This window comes from Etheostoma spectabile, unplaced genomic scaffold (assembly GCF_008692095.1).
Source record: "Etheostoma spectabile isolate EspeVRDwgs_2016 unplaced genomic scaffold, UIUC_Espe_1.0 scaffold00001291, whole genome shotgun sequence".
Classification (NCBI taxonomy): Eukaryota; Metazoa; Chordata; class Actinopteri; order Perciformes; family Percidae; genus Etheostoma; species Etheostoma spectabile.
In genome coordinates, this window is record NW_022602723.1 from 1 (window position 1) to 27,979 (window position 27,979).

Consider the following 27,979-nt stretch of genomic DNA (forward strand, 5'->3'; position numbering starts at 1 on the left):
TCTCTCATCCAAGAGACGTCTTTAGTTATTTTTTCACACAGAAAGGGTTGGACACAGTGCCCACTCCCCACCCATATCTGACAATTGAAAGCTGTGGGGAAAGGTGGTTCCAAAGCTAATAGACCATTCAACAAGCATTCTGATGCACTATAACCGACCCATTCAGGATGAGCACTGTAACTATGACTGCAGCAACACAAGTTAAAATTTCAGTGATACCTAATTTTTTATGGTGATTACCAGACTGAATGCACAGTGTGTATCCCCCATGTAACTCAAAGCCTATCCTTCCAGTCAATACTGTCAAATATGGAGCTCCTTCAAGTTATATTAACACCAGTGACTGGTGGCTGGTCTCTCCCCTCATCCCAGATAACATTCTCTCTGAGTTCCTTCCACATGCACTGAAATCCTAGACTCTATTGCCCCTTATCAGATTAAAGCTGTTAAACCTAAGGTGGACGCCTGGCTAAATGACACACCCAGAGGGCCCTTAGGCAACACTGCAGACAAGCTGAACGAAGATGGAAAGACAATCTACATGTGACACTGGGTGTATTAAGGGACAGTCTATCACATACCAGAATGCGTGAAGGTGGTGAAGATGCAGCATCTCTCTTCTGTCATAGCTAGCAATTGCCACAAACCAGATTGTTATTTAATACTTTAACTCTGTCATAAATCATGCACCTCTGCTCCAACAGATGTGTCAATTAGTACATGTGATAAATGTCTTGGTTATTTTATTGACAAGTAGCATCTATCTGGGAAATTACCAGTGCTAATTTTAAGGTATTGTATCTGCTTCTCCTACACACTCAGCTGTGTTGAGGGAATTTAAGCCTGTGTTGAGGTTGTACAACACATGAACCTACCAACTGTCCCTTAGACATTGTCCCAGCCAGAATGGTGAAGAGGTTTTTAATAGCACCATTGGGGCAAGTCTTCTTACTCTTTTTAAGTGAATTGCTAAGCCTGTACTTTGTTACTTTACTTGAGTAAAGAAGTTAAATCAGTACTTCTACTTTTACCAGTATTTGTTAACACAATTATATGTACTTCTACTTGAGTACGGGCAGTGTACTTTTGCCATCTCTGATGGTGGTTGGTATGCAGGTCACTTGATGTAATACAAGCAATACATAAGGCCCCACCCAACAGTTTTGTGATACGTGGCGTTCAACTGTATGAATCATCAAGCTTGCTGCTGTGACCACCAAGAAACCACCAGCAAAATGACTGATACATCATCAGTTCCGGAATTTCTTGAATGCCAAATATTTGAAATCAAAGTCAGAATCCAAGTGACATGTAAGAACAGTACAATGCACGTCCAGCTTCTACATTTCCGCATGAGTCAGCTTCCTCAATTTCTGAGTAACAGGAAAATAGCCTGATAAGCATACATGTGCAGCTCAACTTCAAAAAGCCATAAAGCAAATGTTTGTGCTTAAAGATCGAGCTCCCGCTCATAGAATGTCCAACAAGCGCAGTCTCTGTGGCGCAATAGTCAGCGCAGTCGGCTGTTAACTGAAAGGATGGTGGTTCAAGTCCACCCCGGGACGTTTGTAGCTAACAAAGAAGCCAAAGGAGGACAGAGAGGAAAGGAGTGCCGGACCTGTTATGTTTTTAGGGAGCAGATTTACAGCTATACACTTTGTGGCTCACACAGTGGCTAACCTTTGTTGCCATCAAAGATGCTATTGGACCTCCAGAAACTTGCTGGTAAGAAAGCACAAGCAGATCCCCCCATGGATGTGATCAGGATGGCTGCAGTATCTAAGTAGTATGTGTTTTATGATTGTACTTTGTTTTTGAATGGTACATGAACATATTTTAAAGAGTGGTTTTTATCTCTGTGCTGCGATTTTGGCAAACTGTTTTGATCACTTGAGGGATTTCCGTGTAGTCTTTGTGTCTTGGACAGTTACCTTGCAATCTAAAACTGTATATCCTATTGTCTCTGGAACAATAGTTGGCAGTTGGAGGAGTAATGGCTCTTTACAGTGAATATGCAAAAGAAGATGTTCACCAATTTAGCCCAGGTAAATGCTCAGCCCATATTCACACAGACCTAAACCTACTCACTTAATGCTGGTTACAATATTCTAATAATAACAATGCCAGAGAAAAATGAAAAAGTGTGATAATTTTTTTTAATAAAGTATTAGCATTTTTTAATAAAGTTATGGCTTTTACTTGCAAAGGTTTTTTTTTTCCATAACATTAACAAGCATACCGTTAGTTACGGCCCCTGTGTCTGTCACGATGTGGGAGTTGGTACTTTGCAGGTAGTGTGGGCCGAGTGGTCTAAGGCGCTGGAGGCGTGGGTTCAAATCCCACCACTGCCATTTGCAATGTTACATTGCTGGAAGTAACCAATGTGATCTCTTACAGCTGTGTCATTTGGCCTGAACTTGGTGAAGTAACTAGAATCATCCATCAATCACCTTGCTGAGATTGTTCCTTGTTAACCTGAGTTGAACGATTGGTGAAACCTTCCTTTCCAGCACTTTGGAGTAGAAAATCAACAAATATTGTGATAATTAATCGTGATCTCCATATTGATCAAGTAATTGTCGTTATCATTTGGCCATAATCATGCAGCTCAAAGAGATTTTATCAAACCAGGTTGGGCAAGTAACCTTTCTGCTGACTTCTTGTAAAAAAAAAATACCACACCCCAAAAACAGTTACTGCGATGGCTGGGAACGAACCCAGGTCAACTGCTTGGAAGGCAGCTATGCTCACCACTATACCACCATCGCTGGGCAATGCGTTGTTCACTTCAAATCTTGTACTACATCTGGGCATTGAGACTCAAAGTGCTCTATCACTGAGCTACAGCCCCTGAAGTCAGAAATTCCCTCCAGGGGTCCTGTGTTTCCTCATTCACAAGAATGGGAAGTGCTAAATATGTGCTAACTCCCTTCGATAGCTCAGTTGGTAGAGCGGAGGACTGTAGACGCATAAAGCTGAAATCCTTAGGTCGCTGGTTCAAATCCGGCTCGAAGGTCTGTTTTTTTCCAAAGTTTCCTTTAGGATCAATAAAGTATTTCTGATTCTGATGTTAGAGATGGACAGACGACCCAAAGAATAATATTTCTTGCCGGGAGGTAACAAGAAACAAAAAAAAGAGTTGCGGTAGACAGAGTTAAGCCCTGACAAAATAGAGAACTACAGACAAAAGTTGTGGAATAGTGCCAAGTGTGACCAGAAGAATTGAAAAAACAACCATTACTTTAAGGTTTGTACTATAAAGTACAAAAGTGGATGTGGCCTAAATGCTGGAATAGCGCCACCTCCGAATGATGTGCCAAATTTTAAACTTGGCCATTCCTCGTTATTAATATGGACAGTATCTCCGCCTGTCACAATACTACAAGGACTCAAGGTAGTCCCGGAGAACGCGTTGGACTACTCATGAGGGAAAGTGGCCCTTGGCTCAGCCTGTGTTCAGCGTGGGAGAAAAACTCTTGATCCTAAAAGGGAATATTGTCAAGCGATGGAAAGAGCACATCTCCTGGACATGAACAACACGTCTCAAGGCGCAGCATGTGTCAAGTCTGGGCACCTTAGAATTCCTTTTATTGTCTTTGCAGATAATGTGGTTCTGTTGATCCACAGCGCCTTCTGGGGTGACTCATGAGAGGAAAGCGGGCCTGGGCTCAGGCTGTGTTCAGCATGGCTAAGACCCTAAATCAGGCTTTCAGTACCTATGGGATAATACAATATTGTTCACGAAGGCACAAGTGAGATTTTTTATGATGTGATGTGCCATTGGTTTGCTACCAACGCTAAGGTTGCCTTTCATTGTCGGCAGATTTGGACCTTCGTGGGGAGACCCCAATGGATTTCTAGTCCAGTGCCTTAAACACTCGACCACAAAAAACCCAAAAAGGGTGATAAACCAACTGCTTGGAAGGTAGCTATGCTCACTACTACACCACCATCACTAGACAATGTGATATTCACTGCAAATCTTGCAACCCATCTGGGCATTGAGACTGATTTTTGCATAATTAACATAAATGCAAGGAGGTCACGACATCCCACAAACCCTGTGCTATACAAATTTGCACAAATCCTTTCAACTGCTGAGTAAAGCAGGACATGGGTAAAGTGCCAGAGTTTGTTAGACACTAGAGATAGCCGGATACTCGGCAGAAACGAGTATCCGGTACGGATAAAGGCAAGGCAAGGCAAGGCAAGGCAGCTTTATTTGTATAGCACATTTCAGCAACAAGGCAATTCAAAGTGCTTTACACAAAATCAGTTAAACAGATAAACACAAGTAAAACAGTTAAAAATCATAAGCATTAAAAACCGGTAAAACACTGAATAGACAGTTAAAAACAAAGAGAAACATAAACACAAGAATAAAATTTACAGTGCAAGCATAAGAAATTTAAAGAAATGATTTAGTCATTTAAAGAACAGGCATCAATAGAAAGGTCTTCAGCTTGATTTAAAAGAACTGAGAGTAGCAGCGGATCTACAGGTTTCTGGGAGTTTATTCCAGATATGAGGAGCATAGAAACTGAAAGCTGCTTCACCCTGTTTAGTTCTGACTCGGGGACAGAAAGCAGACCTGTCCCAGATGACCTGAGAGGTCTGGGTGGTTCATAGTGTAGTAGCAGATCAGCAATATATTTTGGACCTAAACCGTTAAGTGATTTATAAACTAGCAAGAGTACTTTGAAATTATTCTTTGAGACACAGGAAGCCAGTGTAAAGACTTCAGACTGAGTGATGTGATCCAGTCTCTTGGTCTTAGTGAGGACTCGAGCAGCAGCGTTCTGAATCAGCTGCAGCTGTCTGATTGATTTTTTAGGGAGACCTGTAAAGACCCCGTTACAGTAGTCAAGTCTACTGAAGATAAAGGCATGGACAAGTTTTTCCAAATCCTGTTGACACATAAGTCCTTTAACCCTTGATATATTCTTAAGGTGATAGTAGGCTGACTTTGTAATTGTCTTAATGTGGCTGTTAAAGTTCAGGTCTGAGTCCATGACTACACCAAGATTTCTGGCTTTGTCTGTTGTTTTTAACATTGTTGTTTGAAGCTGAGCGCAGACTTTTATCGTTCCTCTCTTGCTCCAAAAACAACCACCTCAGTTTTTCCTTCATTTAATTTCAGAAAGTTCTGGCACATCCAGCCGTTAATTTGTTCGATGCACTTAGTCAGTTTTTGTATTGGACTATAGTCCCCTGGCGATAAGGTTATGTAAATTTGTGTGTCGTCCGCATAACTATGGTAACTTATTTTGTTTTTCTCCATAATCTGAGCCAGTGGAAGCATGTAGATGTTAAACAGAAGAGGCCCCAGAATGGAGCCTTGCGGAACTCCGCACGTCATATTTGTACGCTCAGATGCATAATTACCTATAGACACAAGTAATCCCTATTCTTTAGGTAGGATTCAAACCAGTTTAGTACTGAGCCAGAAAGGCCAACGCAGTTTCCAATCGGTCTAGTAGTATATCGTGGTCGACCGTGTCAAATGCAGCACTGAGATCAAGTAATACTAAGATTGAAATTTTGCCATTATCTGTGTTAAGGTGGATGTCATTAAAGACTTTGACAAGAGCCGTTTCAGTGCTGTGGTGTGGTCGGAAACCCGACTGAAAGGTATCAAAACTGTTGCTTAGTGACAAGAAATGGTTGAGTTGTTGAAAGACTACTTTTTCAATGATTTTACTTAAAATAAATAAATAAAGCACTTTTGCCAAATACAAGAATAATACGAGTACTACGAGTCCATATCTGTGCTCGGATTGTTAAAAAATCTGACTGACGTGTAGCTGACTGTGTCTGCGTTCTGTGATAGGCTAGTCACAGCACCCCTCCCCTACACTATTCTATGATAGGCTAGTCACAGCACCCCTCCCCTACACTATTCTGTGATAGGCTAGTCACAGTACCCCTCCCCTACACACAAAAAGATTCCTTGTGTTGTCATGGAAATACTTTTCTAATCAGCAATAAATACAACAATTTCTGTTCAACCCGTATCTATTGCATGCTTAAAATAACATACTGGTTAAAGCCCTGCCGATTTCCAGACAACCCAACCCACTTCCGGGTTAAACCCTTTCCACTTCCGGGTTAGGCCCCAGTCCAAGTACAAATACAGATACAGACAATGCTGTACTCGCTCATCCCTTCCAGGTACTTTAAGATCAAAGGGTAAGATCTGTAAATGTCTCTGATAAATTGCAATTCTATTCTCCTACACAGTATTATATTTTTTATGTTAACAATACATTGCAGTTCTAGTGGTCGGTTCTGCTTTTATTTTGAAAAGCGCCATTTTCTTCTGCTTGTATTTTGTTTGACGCTACACTTCCGGTCATACTCTCTTCACAATGTGTTGCTCACGCATCGTCAGAGTGGTAAAAACTTGTAAGTTATTAATCATTCATCCGTTTGAATTTTGTAAAGAAAAGGTTCGCATTGTGATTTACTTTATTATTCTTGTTGTTCGCACATGGTATTTCTAAGCTAAGCTCCAACTGTGAGAATGTGTCAAGATAGAGAGTATGCAAGTTAATGGAGGGAAACTCGTTGATTAGCGCCCTCGGAGAGCGGAATAAGGTACGATTAATATGTGAATATGATTAATATTTTAATTGTTTGTGAATCAACATTGAAACATGTTGTACTTGTGTTTTCTGTAGTTTTCACGGTGTTCATGATACAAATGGTGCCTGGTGCTCCTTAAGAAGAAGAATTAAAGTGACACCCGTTTGAAACTCTCTGCGTCTGAGTCCAAAAATCCGAGGGGCCGCTACAAGATCTTCAATCTTCTGAGGTATGATCCCATCCGTAACCGTGCCATAACTGCAGTCTTAGGATTTCTGGATGGGGCCGTGGCTGCTGTTATGTGTATAGCTGTAAATCTGCTCCCCTTTCCCTCCTTTCTCCTTTGGCTTCTTTGTCACTCTTCTTTGCACTCGGTCCCACTTGGACCCCCACAGGAAATAAAAAATGGCTCGTTCCAGGTGTAAAATCCCTTTTTGGTGGGGATTCTTGTCAGTTGATCTGCGAGTTTATGTGAATGTTTTGCAAAATCTAAAGAAATACCCTCCAGGGGGTCCTGTGTTATCATATAAATATAAATGGAAAGTGCGTACATATGTATTAGGTCCCTTCGATAGCTCAGTTGGTAGAGCGGAGCCCTTGTTTTAAAACACCAGCCAATCACAAGCGTTACATGTGACTAATCAAGGTGTGAGTAATCAGGAAGCTCACATAAAAGATAGTGGCAAGGAGCAACCACATCTACCAAATGTTTAACTTTACAACCCGTGAGCTGTTGGTACCTTGGTGGCCGTGGGTTCCCAAACCTTCCCTCAAAATGTCAATCACACATCTTCCCGCCCCTGAGTACTAACGGTAGAGCAGAGTGGCGCAGCGGAAGCGTGCTGGGCACAAACCCAGAGGTCGATGGATCGAAACCATCCTCTGCTAATTGTATCAGCATTACTTTCTATTTCCTGTGTGTTAATGTTTAACGAAGCATCTGTTGCTGCATCTGTCTGAAGTGAAATGTCTCCACTTGCTGAAAAATAAACTTAATTACATGTCAATTATATTTCATCCACGAATATGCAAACTACACTGCTCATACCTGCTGTAACACCCATAAAAACTGGAGCGTAATACAATAAATATACTACATTTAAAGTGCTTGTAGTGCTATCTGATAGTCTGAGGTATAAAAGGGACACCGTTTAGTTTGTGTCAAATGCACTCTACCACTGGACAACATCCCCTGAAGATTTTCAGATTTTTTTTACTTTTTTCCAAGATAGACTAAGACTTTTCTTCATTAATCCTTTTGGGATGACTCACCGCAAAGAAATTGAAATATTACGGAATAAAAGAAGAAACCTGGGTAAAACATGTAATGGTATTGTTGTATATGGCTTCAAAACCTGTAAATGCAACTGCGGTGGCTGGAAATCAAACCTGGGCAAAATACTTGCACTGCTACGATATAAATCATAGTTGAAAAGTAAAACACCTGTTGCCTTTCTGCTGCTTTCTGCTCTGTTGATAAACTTTTCAATTGGTTAGTAGTAGTAACCAGACACGGGCAAAGTGCAAACCGTAGTGCGCTCCCTGTGTCTGTGGATCCTCATGGAGGCAGCTTGATTGATTGATAAAGTCCCTTATTTGTACCTTAAAAGAGATCTAATATTTTATCAAATCAGTGGGGCAAGTAACCTTTCTGGCTAATCTTGACAAATAAAGCAAGTAACCACACAATGAAAACCACTGCGATGGCTGGGAATCAAACCCAGGTCAACTACTTGGAAGGTAGCTTTGCTCACCACTATACCATCACTGGACAATGCAAATCTTGGCCAGTGAGACTGATTTTTGCATTAATTACCATGAACACAAGGAGATTGCCTTTTAATACTTTTCTCTTTCAGAATAAGAGCTTTTTGCAGCTCTTTGACAGACTGGAGACTTGTTGGAGATGCCGGGGATTGAACCCGGGGCCTCATACATGCAAAGCATGCGCTCTACCACTGAGCTACATCCCCTGAATGTTTTTGGCTTTTTTTTTACTTTTTGTGAGATCATTGAAGAAGAGAAGACACCTGGGTGAAATATGTAATATTTATGTTGTATATGGTTTCAAACATGGCGGTGGCTGAAAAGTGAGCCTTGGGAAAATGCTTGCACTGCTATGGTGTAAATCTAGTCGAAAGTAACACATCTGTTGCCTTTCTGCTGGACAACACAACACTCACTGCAAATCTTGTAACACATCTGGGCATTGAGAAATGCACTGGTGGAGACGGGTGGCTTCCAGTAGCTATGAGATAACACAATATTGTTCATGAAGCCACAAACTATGTAGGGTGTTGTTTTAATGCCCCTGATCCCTAACAGGGAGTCTACCTCCTTCAATGTTCAGTTAGTTTTCTGATCGGTTAAGATTTCTGTGGGGACCCCTACCCGGGAAAAATGTTGAAGTAAACTATTGGCCACTTGTCTAGCCTTGGTGTTTCTGAGGGAGAAAGCCTCTGGGTAACATGTTGCATAATCACAAATCACTACGATGTAGTGGTGACCTGCCCTACTCCTACTGTTAAGGAGTTTAGATCGGTGGTTGGAGTCACCTGCTAGACACCCTCTGCTACAATTCTCCATGTCTCTTCTCTCTCTGTCTGTCACCCCAACCAGTTGAGGCAGACGCCCCCCCACCCTCTTAAAGAATGCCTTTCCTTGTCTCAGAAATAACCACAGAATCACAACTTCCATGCTTGTGCCAGTATTCAACCACCTGAAAGTCGCTGTATTTCCAGTATCAGTTGTGTTTTTTTGTTTTTAAAACACCTGCCCCGTGTGAGGGTTGAATTCACGACCTTCAGATTATGAGACTGACGCGCTGCCTACTGCGCCAACAAGGCACTCTCAATGGTTGGGAAAATTTCGTAAAATTTGGTCTTCAATCTTAATAAAAACAATGTATGTGGAGACCTAAGCACTCCACATACTTTGCCAAACTTTGCGTAGGAATCGGCGTACGCCCGTCCTACGCCGGTTTTAGGTCGTATGCACGTTACATAAATGAGGGCCAATGTGAGCACAATAAAAAGTTCTTGAAGAAAGGTTTGTACTTGTGGACGTTCTAGTTTTTTTCCCAATTCTTCTGGTCACACTTGGCACTATTTCACATCTTTTGTCTGTAGTTCTCTATTCTTTCAGGGCTTAACTCTGTCTCCCCCGCCTCTTTTTTTTGTTTCTTGTTATGTCTTGGCAAGAAGTATTATGCTTTTGGGTCGTCTGTCCATCCGTCAGGCCAAAGAAACAGATAACAGCATGTAACTTTGCAAATCAGTGGCTCACCCTGGCCGCCATCAAAGATGCCATTTGGACCTCCAGAAACTTTCTGGTAAGAAAGCACATGCAGATCCCATTCCCTCAAAACCTGAATCACAGATTTTCCAGCACCTGGACTTGATCAGACTGGGAATATGCCAAAGAGATGTTCACAAGTTCAGCCGAGGTAAATACTCGGCCCACATTCACACAGACCTAAAACTCCTCACTTAATGCTGGTTACAATTTTCTAAAATAAACAATGTCAGAGAAAAATTGAAAAGAGTGAAGGGTGTTGATAACATTTTTTAACAAGGTATTGGCTCATTATTGCTTCAGTAGTCTCCTTCAAGATTCTTCGAGGTAAGCAGGAAGCTCACATAAATGATAGTTGCAAGGTCTACCAAATGTTTAACTTTGCAACCCGAAAACTGTCCCTCAAAATGTGAATCTCAGAATTTTCCTTCCCCTGAACATAAACAGCAGAGCAGAGTGGCGCAGCGGAACCGTGCCGGCCCATAACCAGAGGTCGATGGATCAAAACTATCTTCTGCTAATTCCTATGCTTTGTATCAGCATCAAGTCTATTTCCAGTTTGTGATGTCAGGCAAAGCATCTGTTGCTGCAAGTGTCTTGAGTGAATTGTCTCTAGCTGCTGAAGAGTAAACTTTATGGCATGTCAAGTTTAAAATGGAAACTGCATTGCTGATACCTGTCGTAACACCCATTAAACTGGAACATAATACATTTGATATTTATACAAATATTTATTTTGCACATTTACGTAGGTGAAACGATTCCTCACAGTGGTGCTGGAGGCCAGGGTGATGCCATCCAGAGTAACTATATCTTTGGATAATGTGTCACGGAGGTGCTTGGGCCCCAGAGCAATAACTTCAGTTTTATCTGAGTTCAACATTAGAAAATTACAGGTTGTTTGTCTCTACAACTCTCAATAAGTTATTTACACTGCTGAAAAGCATTTCACATTTTTAAATTACCTTCACTGCTAAAAGCATAATAAAGAAAATGTAAAATATTTCTATAAAATGAAATAGTGTAATTTTATAGAGATGTTTTTATTTTCCATCTTATTTCTATGCTTCTATAACATGAACTAACAATTGTATTCACCTACAGTAGCACTACTGCTGTTGTTTTACAGCAGACTACAGCAAATTCAAAAAATACAGTAAATAAATGTAAATTAAATGTTACTACCCATAATTCAATTTCAATTTTTATTTATGGTATCAATTCATAACAAGAGTTATCTCAAGACACTTTACAGATAGACCACACTCCAGAATTTACAAGGACCCAACAGTTCTAGTAGTTTCCTCCAGAGCAAGCAACAGTGCGACAATGCAATGCATATTACAGTAATGAACCGGAAAAGAAAGTTATGGTATTTTACGGTAAGTAACTGTAGAAATTACAGTAAAGTCTAACCGTGTTGGGTATGTACATAACTACAGCTCTAATTTAGGACCAATGTTGGACATCGTACAGATCTTTGTGCAGACCTTAACCAGCTAAATACCAATTCCCATACCGGGAGTTGAACCCAGGCCACCTGGGTGAAAACCAGGAATCCTAACCCCTAGACCATATGGGACTGAGTCCACATTAATAACAGGGATTTAATGAATCAATTCATAGTCTGGCTGGAAACAGGGCTTCTCTTGAATGTGAACGAAGACAGTCAGGATTCAGGTTTTCCCAGCCACCCTGTCTAGTTATAGTTTTATAATGTTTAATTATAGAGACGCATATCATGTCTAGTTATTAGCATTATATGGTTTTTGACACATGCATATCAGGGCATAGGGTAAGTATGTAACTACAGCTCTGATTTAATAAAGGACCAATGACACAGATCTTACTGATCTTGCCGCAGACCTTCACCGGTTAAATACCGCTTCCCATACCGGGAGTTGACAGGTCTCACAGGCCTTCTCTTGAACGTGAATGAAGAAGCTTCTTTTTAAGTTTTATCTTGAAGCTTTTGAGTGTTCTTTAGGTTTTTATCTGCTTTAACTATTACCGGACAGCGGGGGCACGGAGCAGAGCAGAGCGGCCGTTAGGGAGGAATCCTCCTCCGTGTTCAGCTCTTTTTGAACTGGCGTTAAAAAACTTAACGGCGGAACTTTATGACGAATAGAAATGTTGACAGGTTGATTTCTGTTAATAACAAACACAACTATAGTCAATAGAAAAAGAAAATACATATATGAAAAGCCGTCTTGGTTCATCTTTCCACTGTTAAATGCACCTCTCCATATTTCCTGACATCTCCCCCCCCCCATTGTTTTGCTTTGGTTCCACTTTTGTGCCTCCCCGGGTCATTGGGGCTAACTTGCATGCGGGGGGTGGGGGGGGGGTTTGGCCCCGTCATAACTGCTGGCAGTTCTAGTTATTCCTGACTTGTATTTCGGTTAACCCTCTGGGGCCTGAGGTTATTTTCAGAGACAGGATATTAGCAGCATTTTTTTTCCTCTGAGAGATGTCCCTAAGATTGAGTAATCAAAAACAAAATGGTGTCTTACAAACAATAAGTGTTGCTAGGTTACCACCCTGTCTATTTATTTTCATCTAGCAAGCTAAGATAACTCGAGCAGACAGTGTTGAATAAGTTTAATAAACAACTTTGATTTGATCCTTTGATACTTGTTGGCACATTGGTAATCACAGATAATGATTTTCATTTTCATTGAAAGATTTTTTACAGATAATTTTTTTAAATCTGCTTATATACATATCAGTAAACTAGCACATTTATCGGAACATTTGTATTCTTCATTTCATTGTTTATTGATAAATATACTTGATTAAAATCTACTAACCAGGAGAGAAGGGGGGGGGGGGGTATATCATTTTTTACCCAGATCCCAGTCCTAATATTCAGAAACAGAGTTGGATCTGATACATATATTTACCTAAGTGTTAAATGATGAAAAATATGCAAGCACCTACAATAGAATTTGATATTAGTACTGATGCATTATGCGGAAACTTAATGGGTTAATTTAATGAAGTTGAATTTGAACAACTTAATAGATGTTTTATAATCTCTTTAACAGTTAGTTTTATTTTAGAAACTTAAAATGTGTTTATGTAAATTCTGAAAAGCATAGAATTTGTCAAAGTAGCATGAAATAGGGCTGTTGGTGAGTTTGCAGGTGCAGTGAACATTTCCATGGTAACAGGGAGTTCCACCAATCAGATATGTCACTGTAAAAAATAGAATGTTGGCACATCAAAGGAATGCTTTTGATCCTTTAATGCGGATCAAAGGTGCTTACGATGTTCCATCTACACCATTTAACGCATATACACATCATTTTTCTTATTGATTAAAATAATTTAATGATCCTCAGTGGGGTAATTACAATTTACACTCAGTTACTAATAACACACAGGGCTGAAACACACACACGCAAGACCTGTTCATGCACACGTGAGAGAACTGCAGTAAGGACATTTGACCCCGACGTGATTTGAACACGCAACCTTCTAATCTGGAGTCAGACGCGCTACCATTGCGCCACGAGGTCTGCTGATTAATGCATGTACACATCAACTTTCCTTTTGATTAATGCATATCTGTTCTTTTTAAGGCATATACACATATGCATATATGCCTATACGTTACATGCCTATACGTTCTTTTGAGTAATACGTACACACATCATCTTTCTTTTTGATTAATATAATTTAATCTATGATATTTATTGATCCCCAAGTGGGGAAATTACAATTTTCACTCTGTGTACACTTTGTTAGTAATCACACACAGGCCTGAAACACACACACACACACACTCAGGATCTATTCAAGCAACAATGGAGAGATGTCAGAGTGAGTGGGCTACCAACTGGACCAGCGCCTTGAGCGGTTGGGGGGGTACCTGGCAGTTCCCAGGATGTGAAGTGGCATCCAACCACACTCTGTAATTTGGTCCGCATGGGGACTTGAACTGGCGACCCTCCGGTTCCCAACGCAGCTCCCTACATGTGCCAACATTCTATTTTTTACAGTGACATATCTGATTGTAACGGCAAATGTCAGGAAATATGGAGAGGTGCATTAAGACATCTTTTTAAAGCAGATGGACTTTTCCTTAAAGGAGAATTCCAGTCAATTTCAACACATAGCTCTGTAGTTTGTACATTAGGAGGTCTGTCAGTGGAGAGAGAAATGAAACCAATCGGTGGTGTCTACCCCGTGTTATCCTCCTGCTAGAGTTAGCACCCAACAGGCTCAAACAGGGACAGTTAGTTTAAACCTGTTTTTAGCCTCTAAACAAACAATCAACCTCACTGAATACCAAACTGATTTTCACACGTTCTTTTGCTGCAAAGGTCATACATGTAGCTATGATACAGGATACATGGTTAGGTGTAGGGATGAGCGAGTACAGCAATATCTGTATCTGCATCTGTATCTGTATCTGTTTACCACATGAATTATCTGTATCCGTAACCGTACTTGGACTGGGCGGGGCCTAACCCGGAAGTGGTCAGATTTGCTTCCTGCTTCTTACAGTGCAGACGCTTTGCTGCTTGCTCCTGCTTCTGCTTGCATATTTTTGCTGATAATCGTGCTTTTCCTCTGAGAAACTATGAGCAGCGGCTCTTGGACACTTCAAAAACACTGGACTATACATTTTTTGTAGACATAGTAGGCTATTGCCATATTTTAAAATTTTTCTGCGTGAGCGTGGCCTACCAATAGCTCAAGCCTGTCCTACAGTGATTGTAGCTAAAGCTAATTAGCAGCAAGATGCCTCCTTTCTCCGTAGAAGACTACTACAAACTCCTTCAGAAGATTGCACTTCTGGAAACCAAGGTTCACCTTCTATAAGTGAACGTGGAAGTTAACGGATCTTGTGGAAATGACACCACTTTACCATGGACCCATAACAATGGACAGAAGTATGCTAACACACGGCTAATTAGCACCAACAAGACTACAAAGAACAGGAGGGTGGAACTGGTAATAAATCAACAAGTGGCGGTCCTCCCTGGAACTTGTCTGGTGCGAAGCCTAAGAGTAAATCATTTTCCTGGGAAATGGGAGGACGACTAACGGGCCGGGCACAGCGCCCTGAGATTTGTGATATGACCGCTGGCCTGCATTATCATCTGGGCAGAGCGCCTCTTCAACCCCTGTACCTAGTAGGACACAGCCGTGGACAGCTGCAAAAGGGAAAATAAGCAACAAAATGCCCCCCCAACAACCTGGTGTGCAACTGGATAACAGATTTGCTCCTCTGCTGCAAGACGCTGGACAGTCATCTGATGACCGGGACTGCGTCTCATCACCACACAGCAGGGTAAGGACTGAGAGCAATTCAAAAAGTAAAAAGCTAACAACTGGGCCTCAAACCCTGATTGTGGGTGACTCTGCTGTAAAAGATTTAAAAAACAGTAAAAACACCAAAATACTATGTTTTCCCAAGACATGGTGTCTGACTTGACCCAAAAAATCCCAGATATCGTGGCAGCACACCCAACTGTGAAGAACATTATTCTGCATATAGGGTCAAATGATGTTGTAAAGCAACAGTCTGAATTGCTGAAACTGGACTTTAGGGAACTGCTTGACACAGTCACCCCCCTAAGCGCAAATGTGTTTATCAGTGGTCCTATACCGTCAGTCAGAAGAGGAGATGAGAGATTCAGCCGACTGTTGGGACTAAACAAATGGCTTTCAACTGAATGTACCGTCCACTCTCTGAAGTTCATTGACAATTTAAACATTTCTGGAGCGCAGACATCTTTTTAAAGCAGATAGACTTTCCCTTAACAAGCCAGGAGTAAAGCTGTTCACCTCTAATCTGCTTTACTTTCTGCGCTACACATCTGCTCCCTCTGCCAAGGTCACAAAACAAAAGGAAGACACAACAAAGTGCGGCAGTGATCCAGCACAGCCCCCGCCTGTGCAAAGATTTGACCATGGGAGACCAGAGAGCAGAGACACGAAACCTCCACTCCCCTCTTCACCCGTCCAGCACCCCTCAACCTTCCCACCCCGAACCTTCTGAGGATTCATCGCTGTCTCTACTGATGTCTCCACACACCCTTTCCCTTATTTCCCCCATCAATTATGCACCCCTTCCTACCCCCATGGCTCAACCCCGGGCAAAAGTAAAACGCCAAGCACCACTACCAGGATGTCAGAAAACTCCTTCCCCCCAGACTGATAAGGACGCTTGTGTGCAAATCTGGCAAGCACTATCTGATATGTGCCGGGCCTTGGCTGCAGGACTAGTGATACTAATGACTCTTTTCAAGACAAGCCGGGCCCTGTGGATTCAATTCTTCCTCAATTTCTGTTGTGATAGGTAATAGGAAAAGAATGGTGAATAAGCACTTAACTGCAAACTTAGCAAATTTAGCATCCATTCCTCGTCAGCTACAGCCTGTCCCAAAAAAAAACACACTAACACTAGCCTTACTAAACGTCAGGTCTTTGGCAGGAAAATCATTTTTAATCAATGATTTTATTACTAAGCACAATCTAGATTTTATGTTTTAACTGAAACCTGGTTAGACCATAATAACAGCGCTGCTGTTCTCATCGAGTCAGCTCCCCCTAACTTCAGTTTTATGAGTGAGAATAGAGTGAATAAGAAAGGAGGTGGAGTCGCCATTTTGTTTAATGACTCATTCCACTGTACGCAAATATGTTATGGAAATTTTGTTTCTTTTGAATATGTGCTCTTCAATTAAGATCTTCCCCTCAAGCGATGTTTCTAAATATCTACAGGCCACCTAAATATTGTGCAACCTTCATTGATGACTTCACTGAACTGCTGTCTATTATCTGCATTAACTTTGATTGTGTAATCATTGCGGGTGATTTTAACATTCATGTTGACAGCCCCCAGGACAGGGGGACAAAAGAGCTGTGTTGTGTTTTGAGAACTATGGACTGACTCAGCATGTGACGGAGCCCACCCACAATAAGGGGCACACTCTGGACTTGATTGTCTCCAAAGGTCTGAACATTTCCAAGGTTGTGGTGACTGACGTTGCTCTCTCAGATCATTCCTGTGTTTTCTTTAACGGCACTATCTCTGTGCCCAAAAGTGTCCAAACAAAGATAATCAGAAAACGGTATATCACTGAAAACACCAGTGACACATTTATTACAGCTTTTCTCCTCCACACCAGCCTCTCTGGGCTATCAGTCAGTGAGCTTGTAGATAATTTCAACTGTAAAATCACAAATGTTATTGATGCCATTGCTCCCACTAAGGTCAAAGTTGTATCTGGTAAGAAAAGATCTCATGGAGAAATGTCCTACTGGTGAGAACAGAAAAAAGAGAGTGTAGGAAAGCTGAACGAAGGTGGCGAAAAACAAATCTCCTGGTCCATTATAACTCCTATAAAGAGAGACTTCGCATTTATAATTTGGAACTGAGGAATGCAAGAAGGTCCTTTTTCTCTGATATTATCTCTAGAAACAATAATAATTCCCGTGCTTTGTTTGCTACTGTTGATAGGTTAACAAACCCTCCAGTACCAGTAGCATCTGAACTTTTATCTACCAAGGCCTGCAATGACTTTGCCTCCTTCTTCAAAGACAAAATCCAAACATTAGACAAACAGTCAGTGCCTCCATATCAAGTCCAGGATATGTGTTGTCACAGTGTTCAAGCAAAAATAGTTCCAATATGACAGAATTTCACACGATCAACCATACAAACCTGGAGGACATTATTCAACATCTGAAAACCTCGACCTGTTGCCTTGATGTTCTACCAACGGGACTTTTCAAAAATGTTTCCAATTGTTTGACTTCTGATCTTCTACAGATTGTGAACACATCTCTTCTTTCAGGTATCTTTCCACAGGCCCTGAAAACTGCAGTATCAAGCCACTCTTAAAAAAGAACAACCTAGACAAGTCACTAATGAGCAACTATAGGCCAATATCAAACCTTCCGTTTTTAAGTAAAATCATTGAAAAAGTAGTCTTTCAACACTCAACCATTTCTTGTCACTAAGCAACAGTTTTGATACCTTTCAGTCGGGTTTCCGACCACACCACAGCACTGAAACGGCTCTTGTCAAAGTCTTTAATGACATCCACCTTAACACAGATAATGGCAAAATTTCAATCTTAGTATTACTTGATCTCAGTGCTGCATTTGACACGGTCGACCACGATATACTACTAGACCGATTGGAAAACTGCGTTGGCCTTTCTGGCTCAGTACTAAACTGGTTTGAATCCTACCTAAAGAATAGGGATTACTTTGTGTCTATAGGTAATTATGCATCTGAGCGTACAAAATGACGTGCGGAGTTCCGCAAGGCTCCATTCTGGGGCCTCTTCTGTTTAACATCTACATGCTTCCACTGGCTCAGATTATGGAGAAAAACAAAATAAGTTACCATAGTTATGCGGACGACACACAAATTTACATAACCTTATCGCCAGGGGACTATAGTCCAATACAAAACTGACTAAGTGCATCGAACAAATTAACGGCTGGATGTGCCAGAACTTTCTGAAATTAATGAAGGAAAAACTGAGGTGGTTGTTTTTGGAGCAAGAGAGGAACGATTAAAAGTCTGCGCTCAGCTTCAAACAACAATGTTAAAAACAACAGACAAAGCCAGAAATCTTGGTGTAGTCATGGACTCAGACCTGAACTTTAACAGCCACATTAAGACAATTACAAAGTCAGCCTACTATCACCTTAAGAATATATCAAGGGTTAAAGGACTTATGTGTCAACAGGATTTGGAAAACTTGTCCATGCCTTTATCTTCAGTAGACTTGACTACTGTAACGGGGTCTTTACAGGTCTCCCTAAAAAATCAATCAGACAGCTGCAGCTGATTCAGAACGCTGCTGCTCGAGTCCTCACTAAGACCAAGAGACTGGATCACATCACTCCAGTTCTGAAGTCTTTACACTGGCTTCCTGTGTCTCAAAGAATTGATTTCAAAGTACTCTTGCTAGTTTATAAATCACTTAACGGTTTAGGTCCAAAATATATTGCTGATCTGCTACTACACTATGAACCACCCAGACCTCTCAGGTCATCTGGGACAGGTCTGCTTTCTGTCCCCAGAGTCAGAACTAAACAGGGTGAAGCAGCTTTCAGTTTCTATGCTCCTCATATCTGGAATAAACTCCCAGAAACCTGTAGATCCGCTGCTACTCTCAGTTCTTTTAAATCAAGGCTGAAGACCTTTCTATTTGATGCTGCCTTTCTTTAAATGACTAATCATTTCTTTAAATTTCTTATGCTGCACTGTAAATTTTATTCTTGTGTTTTATGTTTCTCTTTGTTTTTAACTGTCTATTCATGTGTTTTACCGGTTTTTAATGCTTGTGATTTTTAACTGTTTTTACTTGTGTTTTATCTGTTTAACTGATTTTGTGTAAAGCACTTTGAATTGCCTTGTTGCTGAAATGTGCTATACAAATAAAGCTGCCTTGCCTTGCCTTGCCTTAACCCGGAAGTGGGTCGGGTGGTCTTGAAATGGGCGGGGCTTTATTTTAAGCATGCAATTGATGTGGGTTGATCAGAAATTGTTATATTTATTGCTGATTTGAAAACTATTTACATGACAGCATCGAGCTTCAGATCAATGGTGTTGTCATGGTAACAAACAAACTATATACAGAACGTTTTGCAACAATGAATACAACACATGCGGTTGCAATTATGAAGTAAAATGTAATGAACAAGACTTTTCATACTCAATATAACTTTCTTTTTTTAACTTTAAAATTTTTTATGATCAGTGTGATTTTTTTGTTTTTGGTTCTTTTTTATTGTTTTTATTTCCACACCAGGTATGTGGGTGTGTGTGTGTGTGAGTAAGAGAGAGACACAGAGAGAGAGAGAGAGAGAGAGAGAGAGAAAAGAGAGAGATGGGGCGGGGGCAGCTGACAGTAAAAGAAAAATCTCCGATGGCAGAGACGCACGGGAGTTGCATTTAAACCAAGCAGCATGTCTGAAACCCACGTTCACCAGAAATCTACTGGTTACTATGTAAGGACTACAAACCCCACGTTCACCAGAATCTACTGGTTACTATGTAAGGACTACAAACCCCACGTTCACCAGAAATCTACTGGTTACTATGTAAGGACTACAAACCCCACGTTCACCAGAAATCTACTGGTTACTATGTAAGGACTACAAACCCCACGTTCACCAGAAATCTACTGGTTACTATGTAAGGACTACAAACCCCACGTTCACCAGAAATCTACTGGTTACTATGTAAGGACTACAAACCGAAGTTAAAAACAAACCTGAAGCTGAAGAAACCCTAAACGTTAACGGAACAGATCCGCAGACCGAATTGACTGACGGAGCAGGAGAGAGCGAGAGAGAGAGAGAGAGCGCATTTCTCCATGTTCTGTGTGTGTGTGATTGAGGCGGGGGGGGTGGCGTTGTGATTATCACAGAACGCTGCGCGGCCAGTTGAGGAGTTTTATTCAATCCGAGCACGGATATTGACTCATATTACTCGGATAATACTTGTACTCGGCAAAAGTGCTTTATCCGTACCGGATACTCGTTTCAGCCGGATACTCGGATCACCCCTGATAAACACATCAACTTTATTTTTATTATATCATCACCATTCTTTTGTCTTCATCAAAATTCATTATGACATCAACTTTCTTTTATATTAATGCATATACACATCAACTTTCTTTTTGATTTATCATCACCATTCATTATGTCATCAACTTTCTTTTTAATAAATGCATGTACACATCAACTTTCTTTTTCATTAAGATAAGATGGTGCTTGAACATGAAGAGCTTTGTAGGTGAGAAGAAGGATTTTAAATTCTATTCTGGATTTTACAGGAAGCCAATGCAGAGAAGCCAAACCAGGAGAGATGTGATCTCTTTTCCTGGTTCCTATCAGAACACGTGCTGCAGCATTCTGGATCAGCTGAAGAATCTTTATGGACTCTTTTAAGCAGCCTGATAATAAAGAACTGGAGTAATCCAGCTTAGAAGTACAAATGCGTGGACTAGTTTTTTCTGCATCAATTTTCGACAGGATATTCCTGAATCTCTGAATGTGATGACTACTGCACTGGGAAACTTCGGCAGGCCTGGCCACGATTTCACGTCAGGGAGATTTTTTCCGTGAAGGTTATGGAGAGTTTAACTTCGCAGAGTTTGATTGTGCAAAGTCAATACAAATAAAGAAATGTGTTTCCGCCCTGTTTCGAACAGGGGACCTTTTGCGTGTGAGGCAAACGTGATAACCACTACACTACGGAAACTGACAAAACATATTTATTTGGCATATTTGTGGGAAAATGCACCATTTTTATTTTACTGCGAATGTTCAAAATGCTACAAAATAGAGATTTTAAACTAGATTCAGTCACAGATGCTTTGTCATGGATTTGAATGATAGCAAATATGTAGTAAACCTAAATATTTCTACATGCATTGACTGTGGTCTGAATCTTGGAATAGGGCCACCTATTTCTTGATGTGCCAAATATTAAGCTTGGGCATTCCTAGTTAGTATAATGGACAGTATCTCCGCCTGTCACGCGGAAGATCGGGGTTCGATTCCCCGACGGGGAGATTTTTCTACCAGCTAACCAATGCAAGGCCTCGAGGAAGTCCCGGTGAACGCGTGGGACTACTCGGGAAAGTGGGCCTTGGCTCAAGCTGTGTTCAGCATGGGAGGCGAACTCCTGATTCTAAATGGGAATATTTTCAAGCGATTGAAAGAGCACAACTCCTGGACATGAACAAAACGTCACAAGGTGCCGCAGGAGTTGGGAGAGTGACAAGTCTAGCCACCTTGGAATTCCGTTTTTGCTTTTTGCAGACTATGTGGTTCATTTGGCTTTATCAGGCATAGATCTACAGCTTCCACTGGGGTGAATCATGAGGGGGAATGCGGGCCATGGCTTAGGCTGTGTTCAGTATGGGAGGAGAACTCCTGACCCTAAGTGGGATTATTGTCACGCGATGGAAAAAGCATATCTACTGGACATGAACCGCACCTCACAAGGCGCAGCAGAAGGTGGGACTGTCAAGTCTGGGCACCTTATAATTCCTTTTCTGCTCTTTCCAGATTATGTTGTTCTGTTGGCTTCATCAAACAGTGATCTACAGCACCCACTGGGGCAGATTGAAGTCCAGTGTCAAGCATTCGTAATCAAAGTCAGCCCCTCCAAATCTCAAAGTTCAGGATTTCTCCCATCGGGTTGGGAGTCAATTGCTGTCCCAAGTGAAGACGTTCTTGTATCTCAAAAGCTTATTTCAAACAGTGCAACTTGTTCCAACACAAAATCAACAATACTACTGAAACTTTGGATGGTCGCTTCCGCCTCTCACACGGAAGACTGGGGTTTTATTTCCCGATGGGGAGATCTATCTACCAGCTGCTAATTATTTCCCAAGGCTACATCGACACTAGTATCATCTGCCAGAGTAGTTCGGATAAGAGGCCTAACCATAGCAAAATATATGCATTTTTTAAGAATGTATTATAGTGGATATACTCAAAGAAAGACAACGGTTTTACAAAAGATTGAAAATGATCCTGCTATCAAAGATATGTTTCAGTGACAATATGATCACCTACCTCAGATCCAGGAACGTAGGCAGACAGCAGGAACCTAAGACGGATCCAAGAATGTAAAACATCAACTATGAGGCTAGGAAGTTGAGGTTCGGTAATTTAATTCAATTCAATTTTTATTTATATAGCGCCAATCACAACAACACTTATCTCATTGCGCTTTTCATAAAAGAGCAGGTCCAGACCATCTTCTGTGATGTTATTTGCAGAAACCCGAAAAATTCCCACCAAGAGCAAGCACTAGGCGAAAGAGGCAAGGAAAAACTGAGCCAGCACTAACTATAAGCTTCATCAAAGAGGAAAGTCTCAAGCCTACTCTTAAATGTGGAGATGGTGTCTGCCTCCTGAACCCAAACGGGAACCTGGTTCCACAGGTGAGGAGCTTGATAGCTGAACACTCTGGCTCTCATTCTACTTTTGGAGACTTTAGGAACCACAACTAACATTGCATTCTGGGAGTGCAGTGCTCTGGTGGGGTAATAAGGTACAATGAGCTCTTTAAGATAAGATGGTGCTTGAACATGAAGAGCTTTGTAGGTGAGAAGAAGGATTTTAAATTCTATTCTGGATTTTACAGGAAGCCAATGAAGAGAAGCTAAACCAGAAGAGATGTGATCTCTTTTCCTGGTTCCTATCAGAACACGTGCTGCAGCATTCGGGATCAGCTGAAGAGTCTTTATGGACTTTTTCGAGCAGCCTGATAATAAAGAACTGGAGTAATCCAGCTTAGAAGTAACAAACGCGTGGACTAGTTTTTCTCGATCAATTTTAGACAGGATACTCCTGAATCTCTGAATGTGATGACTACTGCACTATGGAAACTTTGGTAGGCCTGGCCACGATTTCACGTTGGGAATATTTTTCCGTGTAGGTTATTTAGAGTTCAACTCAGCAGAGTTTAAATGTGCGAAGTCAACATGAATAAAGAATTGTTTTTCCACCCTGTTTCAAACAGGGGACCTTTCACATGTGAGGCGAACATGATAACCACTACACTACGAAAACTGATGAAAAATGATTTTTTGGCATGTTCTTGGGGAAATGCACCATTCATATTTTACTGTAAATTTGTAAAATGCTGTTAGACATATTCATTTTTGACACATAGAGATTTTAAACTGGATTCAGTCACAGATGCTTTGTCATGGATTTGAGTGACAGCAAATATGTATAACCCTTAATATATCTACATGTATTCATTGTGTCATGAATGCTGGAATAGCGGCACCTGTGGATTGATGTGCCAAAAATAGAGGTTGGGCTTTCCTCGTTAGTATAATGGACAGTATCTCCGCCTGTCACGCTGAACATCGGGGTTTGATTCCCCGACGGGGAGATTTTTCTACCAGCTTAGGCCTCGAGGAAGTCCAAGCAAACGCGTTGGACTACTCATGAAGGGAAAGCGGTCCTTGGCTCAGGCTGTGTTCAGCATGGGAGGAGAAATCCTGATCCTAAATGGGAATACTGTCGAGCAATGTGCACGACTCCTGGACATGAACAACACGTCTCAAGTTGCATCAGGAGAGGGAGAGTGTCAAGTATGGGCAACTTAGACTTCCTTTTATGTAAACAGTTGAAGGCTCACCAAAGCCCGCCCACGCACTGGACTCACTGGTTCCCGCTCCTGCACAACTGAAATGAGAGAGCAACGATTTGTTAAAACATACACTTCTTATTCTCAACGTGAAAAAGTTTTTAAAAACACCTGGATAAAAGCATAGGTTGATTGCAGGGTAAAAGACCCAGGTACCACAAGATCAGAGGGTAAGGTCTTCAATCTTCTGAGGTATGATCCCATCCAGAACCGTGCCGTAGCTGCAGTCTTAGGATTTCTGGATGGGGCCGTGGCTGATGTTATGTGTATAGCTGTAAATCTTCTCCTAAAAACAATAACAGGTCCGACACTCCTTTCCCTCCTTTCTCCTATGGCTTCTACATCACTCTTCTTTGCACTCGTTCCCACTTGGACCTCAATAGGAAATAAAAGATGGCCCGTTCCAGGTCTAAAATCTCTTTTCTGGGTGGGATAAAACAGAGCTGATGGGTAAAAGGAAAGGTAAGCAAAAGCTAGTACAAAAGTCTCGACCAAACAGCAAAGCTCACCAAAAACCGGGCGTTCCCCTCCAAGGAAGTCTTTAGTAAAAGGCAAAAGATTTGTGTGTTACGAAGAGAAACCAGAGTGAGTACAGCCGTCTGCTCGAGAGCAGCAGAAAACCCTAGTGGACCCAGTCCAAACCATCGCGGTAAGCCTCACTGGGTGTACAAACTAAAATGATAAGAGGCTACTTGGTAGACTCCTTACAGATGTTTATATCTGTACTCACAATGCCCTTTTTTTTAAAACACCAGCCAATCACAAGTGTTACATGTGAATAATCAATGTGTGATTAATCAGGGAGCTCACATAAAAGATAGTTGCAAGGTCTACCAAATGTTTAACTTTACAAGCCGTAAGATGTTGGAACCTTGGTTGCCACTGGTTCCCAAATCTCCCCTCAAAATGTCAATCACAGATTTTCCAGCCCCTGATTGATACTAGCAGAGCAGAGTGGCGCAGCGGAAGTGTGCTGGGTCCATAACCCTGAGGTAATGGATCGAAACCATTCTCTGCTATTTCCTGTTCTTTGTCTCCACCTGCTGAAGAGTGAACTTAATGGCATGTTGAGATTATTTCATCTGTAAAAAAAGAAACTACAGTGCTCAGTGTAGTACAGTAAATATACTATACTACAATACAAGTACATAAATACAGTAAAATAGAAACTGTAAAACATATGCATTTTAAGTGCTTGTTGTGTGGAGTAACTAGAATCATCCATCAATCACCTTGCTGAGATTGTTCCTTGTTAACCTGAGGTTCAACAAATAGTGAAACCTTCCTTTCCAGCACTTTGGAGTAGAACATCAGCAAATAATTGTGATAATTAATTGTGGTCTCCATATTGATCAAAGTAATTGTCCTTATCATTTTGGCCATAATCATGCAGCTCAGACAGATTTTATCAAACCAGGTTGGGCAAGTAACCTTTCTGTTGACTTCTTGTAAAAAAAAAAATCAAGTAACACAACTCAAAGAAAGCTACTGCGATGGCTGTGAATCAAACCCAAGTCTACTGCTTGGAAGGCAGCTATTCTCACCACTATACCACCATCACTGTGCTATGTAAAGTTCACTTCAAATCTTGTAATACATCTGGGCATTGAGACTGAAAGTGCGCCCTATCACTGAGCTACAGCCCCTAATGATTCAAAAAGTCCCTCCAGCGGGTCCTGTGTTATCACATTCACAACAATGGGAAGTGCATTCATATAGATGGATGCCCTTCGATAGCTCAGTTGGTAGAGCGGAGGACTGTAGTGGCATAACGCTGAAATCCTTAGGTCGCTGGTTCAACTCTGGCTCGAAGGAGTACTCTTTTCCAGAGTTTCCCTTCAGGGATCCATAAAGAATAAATGATTTTGATGTAGAGATGGACAGACGACCCAAAAGCATAATACTTCTTGTCATACATAACAAGAAAAAAAAAGAAGAGGTGGGGGAGATAGAGTTAAGCCCCGACAGAATAGAGAATTACAGACAAAAGTTGTGAAATAGTGCCAAGTGTGACCAAAAGAATTGGGAAAAAAACTAGCTTCTCTTTTCAACTGTTTTGTACAAAACAAAAGATAACTTTCACCGAATCCCTCAGTTAAATCACAGTCAATATTTGTCTCACAAACCGTCTCAATGTCCAATTTAAATAATTTATCTGACAGAATTGAAACTTTAACTTACCCCCGCTGTTTGAAATTGCTTCCTTGTCATTTGGATTTCAGAGTTGAATCATCAGAGCTCTCCGTGGTTTCTGACCCTCTGTAACTCAAAGATGTTTGGCGAGGTTTAGAGGCAGGTGACCATCAGATCCCTGGATGCATGCCCTCATCAGTCACCAGCAAGTCCCGATCTGATCCCTCCTTGAAATCCTGCCGACAACACCAAGTTTGTTGTGGAAGTTTCTTGTACAGCAAAGGAGGAATTTTGGATTGGAGAAGAGACCTTGTTGAAACAAAATAAAGACAGGCTGCAAACTGAATTAAAGGTCTACGTATTCGGTGAAAAGGTTTAATTGTTTTCTCAAGAAAAACAATCAGATGACAAGAACAGCTCTCACAATGCACAAAGTTACAGAGTGACCACATTTCTGTGTGAATACAATCAGTAATACACTTCTTTATATCTAGTGCCCCTAGAGGAGAAAAACATCCCTTGTTTGGAAAACGGTTTAATCTGAAAGTGGACCTCAGGCAGACAGTTGGAGCTCTTACATTTTTCTGAATCTGCCACTCCTTGTGTCAAGTTTCTTGACCGGTCATTCTATCTTAGCTGAAAAAGGACATCTTGTCTCTTGGATAGGCTATGGTCTCGAACTAGGATCAACTATGATAAACACAGCTTTAGACAACTGTTTCTGTCAGTTTCCACGTCATCTATTCTTCAAGGAAATGGTGTGGAGTCATAACAAATCCAGTTGTCTCCTACAAGGAGAAACACACAGATGACAGATACAGAAGTCATATACTCTGAGGAACATTTGAGATCTTATTATGAATAATTAATATGAAAATCATTGGTTAAATGTAATTTTCCATTACAAGTTACTGTTTGAAAAAAAGAAAAGAATTGTTATTGAGATGGAGGCAGATGAAGTGTTTATGACCCATCAATGATGACAAAAAGATACATCCGCTGTCGGGGGTCTGCTTTAAAGGAAATGGTACTCTTTAAAAGCGTTGGGGTTCTAGCGTTAAACTAATGAGGAAGAATTTGACAAATCTAAATGAACCGAAAACAAGTCCACAAACTTATTCTTTCAAATCTTACACCTGAATCTTTCAAGTCCTGACCATTCCCTGACTGGGAATTGAACCCGGGCAACGGCAGTGAGAGCGCCGAATCCTGGCCACTAGACCATCAGGGAGTCTCGTCTACGAAATTTATCTTTGTAGATGTGAGTTTCCTCTTCACTTACTGGAATGACTCATATTGTTTTAGGCGAGGAATGGCGCCTGGCTAGAGCTTCAGAGGGCAGGACATGACAGATTACACATCTGTCACATACCAAGTCTCTTGCTGTTCCTTGACTAGTTGGCCACCCCTGCTTTGAAGTTTCTATCAATGTAAAATGAAGCAGAGGATGGAACAACTTGGAGGCATAACAGAGAACTGGCTTTACAAAGCTGCCGTGACCCGGATTCGAACCAGGGATGCTACAGCCACAACGCAGAGTACTAACCACTATACGATCACGGCCACTTGGAATCAGTAGGGCCTTGTTGTTGTGAAAGCATAGTGGGAACTCTGAATATCAACTCTACTAATATTTTCCTGCTTTCCCTGATTAATGACTAACAAATGAACATTTTATGGATGGTTTATCTAGCACTGCTGATTCTGTCCTTCAGGGACAATTTTTATGTTCAAGGAAAAATGATTAGCAAGCAAAAACAGAAAACCAACAACAAGAGCTTGATTATTGCTGTAGTTGACTGA

At 41.2% G+C, this 27,979-nt stretch overlaps 8 non-coding genes and 1 pseudogene across 8 annotated transcripts; 2 read left to right on the plus strand and 7 right to left on the minus strand.

The window, feature by feature from the left end:
• The first annotated feature begins 2,928 nt into the window (after positions 1 to 2,928).
• Positions 2,929 to 3,016, plus strand: trnay-gua (transfer RNA tyrosine (anticodon GUA)). The gene is given in 2 exon segments: positions 2,929 to 2,965; positions 2,981 to 3,016. It is a non-coding gene; the product is annotated as a tRNA-Tyr (tRNA).
• A 5,470-nt stretch (positions 3,017 to 8,486) lies between these two features.
• Positions 8,487 to 8,558, minus strand: trnaa-ugc (transfer RNA alanine (anticodon UGC)). The gene has a single exon. It is a non-coding gene; the product is annotated as a tRNA-Ala (tRNA).
• A 2,831-nt stretch (positions 8,559 to 11,389) lies between these two features.
• Positions 11,390 to 11,461, minus strand: trnae-uuc (transfer RNA glutamic acid (anticodon UUC)). Its single transcript has one exon. It is a non-coding gene; the product is annotated as a tRNA-Glu (tRNA).
• A 1,867-nt stretch (positions 11,462 to 13,328) lies between these two features.
• Positions 13,329 to 13,400, minus strand: trnaw-cca (transfer RNA tryptophan (anticodon CCA)). Its single transcript has one exon. It is a non-coding gene; the product is annotated as a tRNA-Trp (tRNA).
• Positions 13,401 to 21,054: 7,654 nt separating this feature from the next.
• trnav-cac (transfer RNA valine (anticodon CAC)) lies at positions 21,055 to 21,127 on the minus strand. The gene has a single exon. It is a non-coding gene; the product is annotated as a tRNA-Val (tRNA).
• Positions 21,128 to 21,368: 241 nt separating this feature from the next.
• trnad-guc (transfer RNA aspartic acid (anticodon GUC)) lies at positions 21,369 to 21,440 on the plus strand. The gene has a single exon. It is a non-coding gene; the product is annotated as a tRNA-Asp (tRNA).
• Positions 21,441 to 23,381: 1,941 nt separating this feature from the next.
• Positions 23,382 to 23,454, minus strand: trnav-cac (transfer RNA valine (anticodon CAC)). The gene has a single exon. It is a non-coding gene; the product is annotated as a tRNA-Val (tRNA).
• A 1,057-nt stretch (positions 23,455 to 24,511) lies between these two features.
• On the minus strand, positions 24,512 to 24,632 carry LOC116674928 (uncharacterized; annotated as a pseudogene).
• A 3,035-nt stretch (positions 24,633 to 27,667) lies between these two features.
• On the minus strand, positions 27,668 to 27,739 carry trnah-gug (transfer RNA histidin (anticodon GUG)). Its single transcript has one exon. It is a non-coding gene; the product is annotated as a tRNA-His (tRNA).
• Between the last annotated feature and the right edge of the window lie 240 nt (positions 27,740 to 27,979).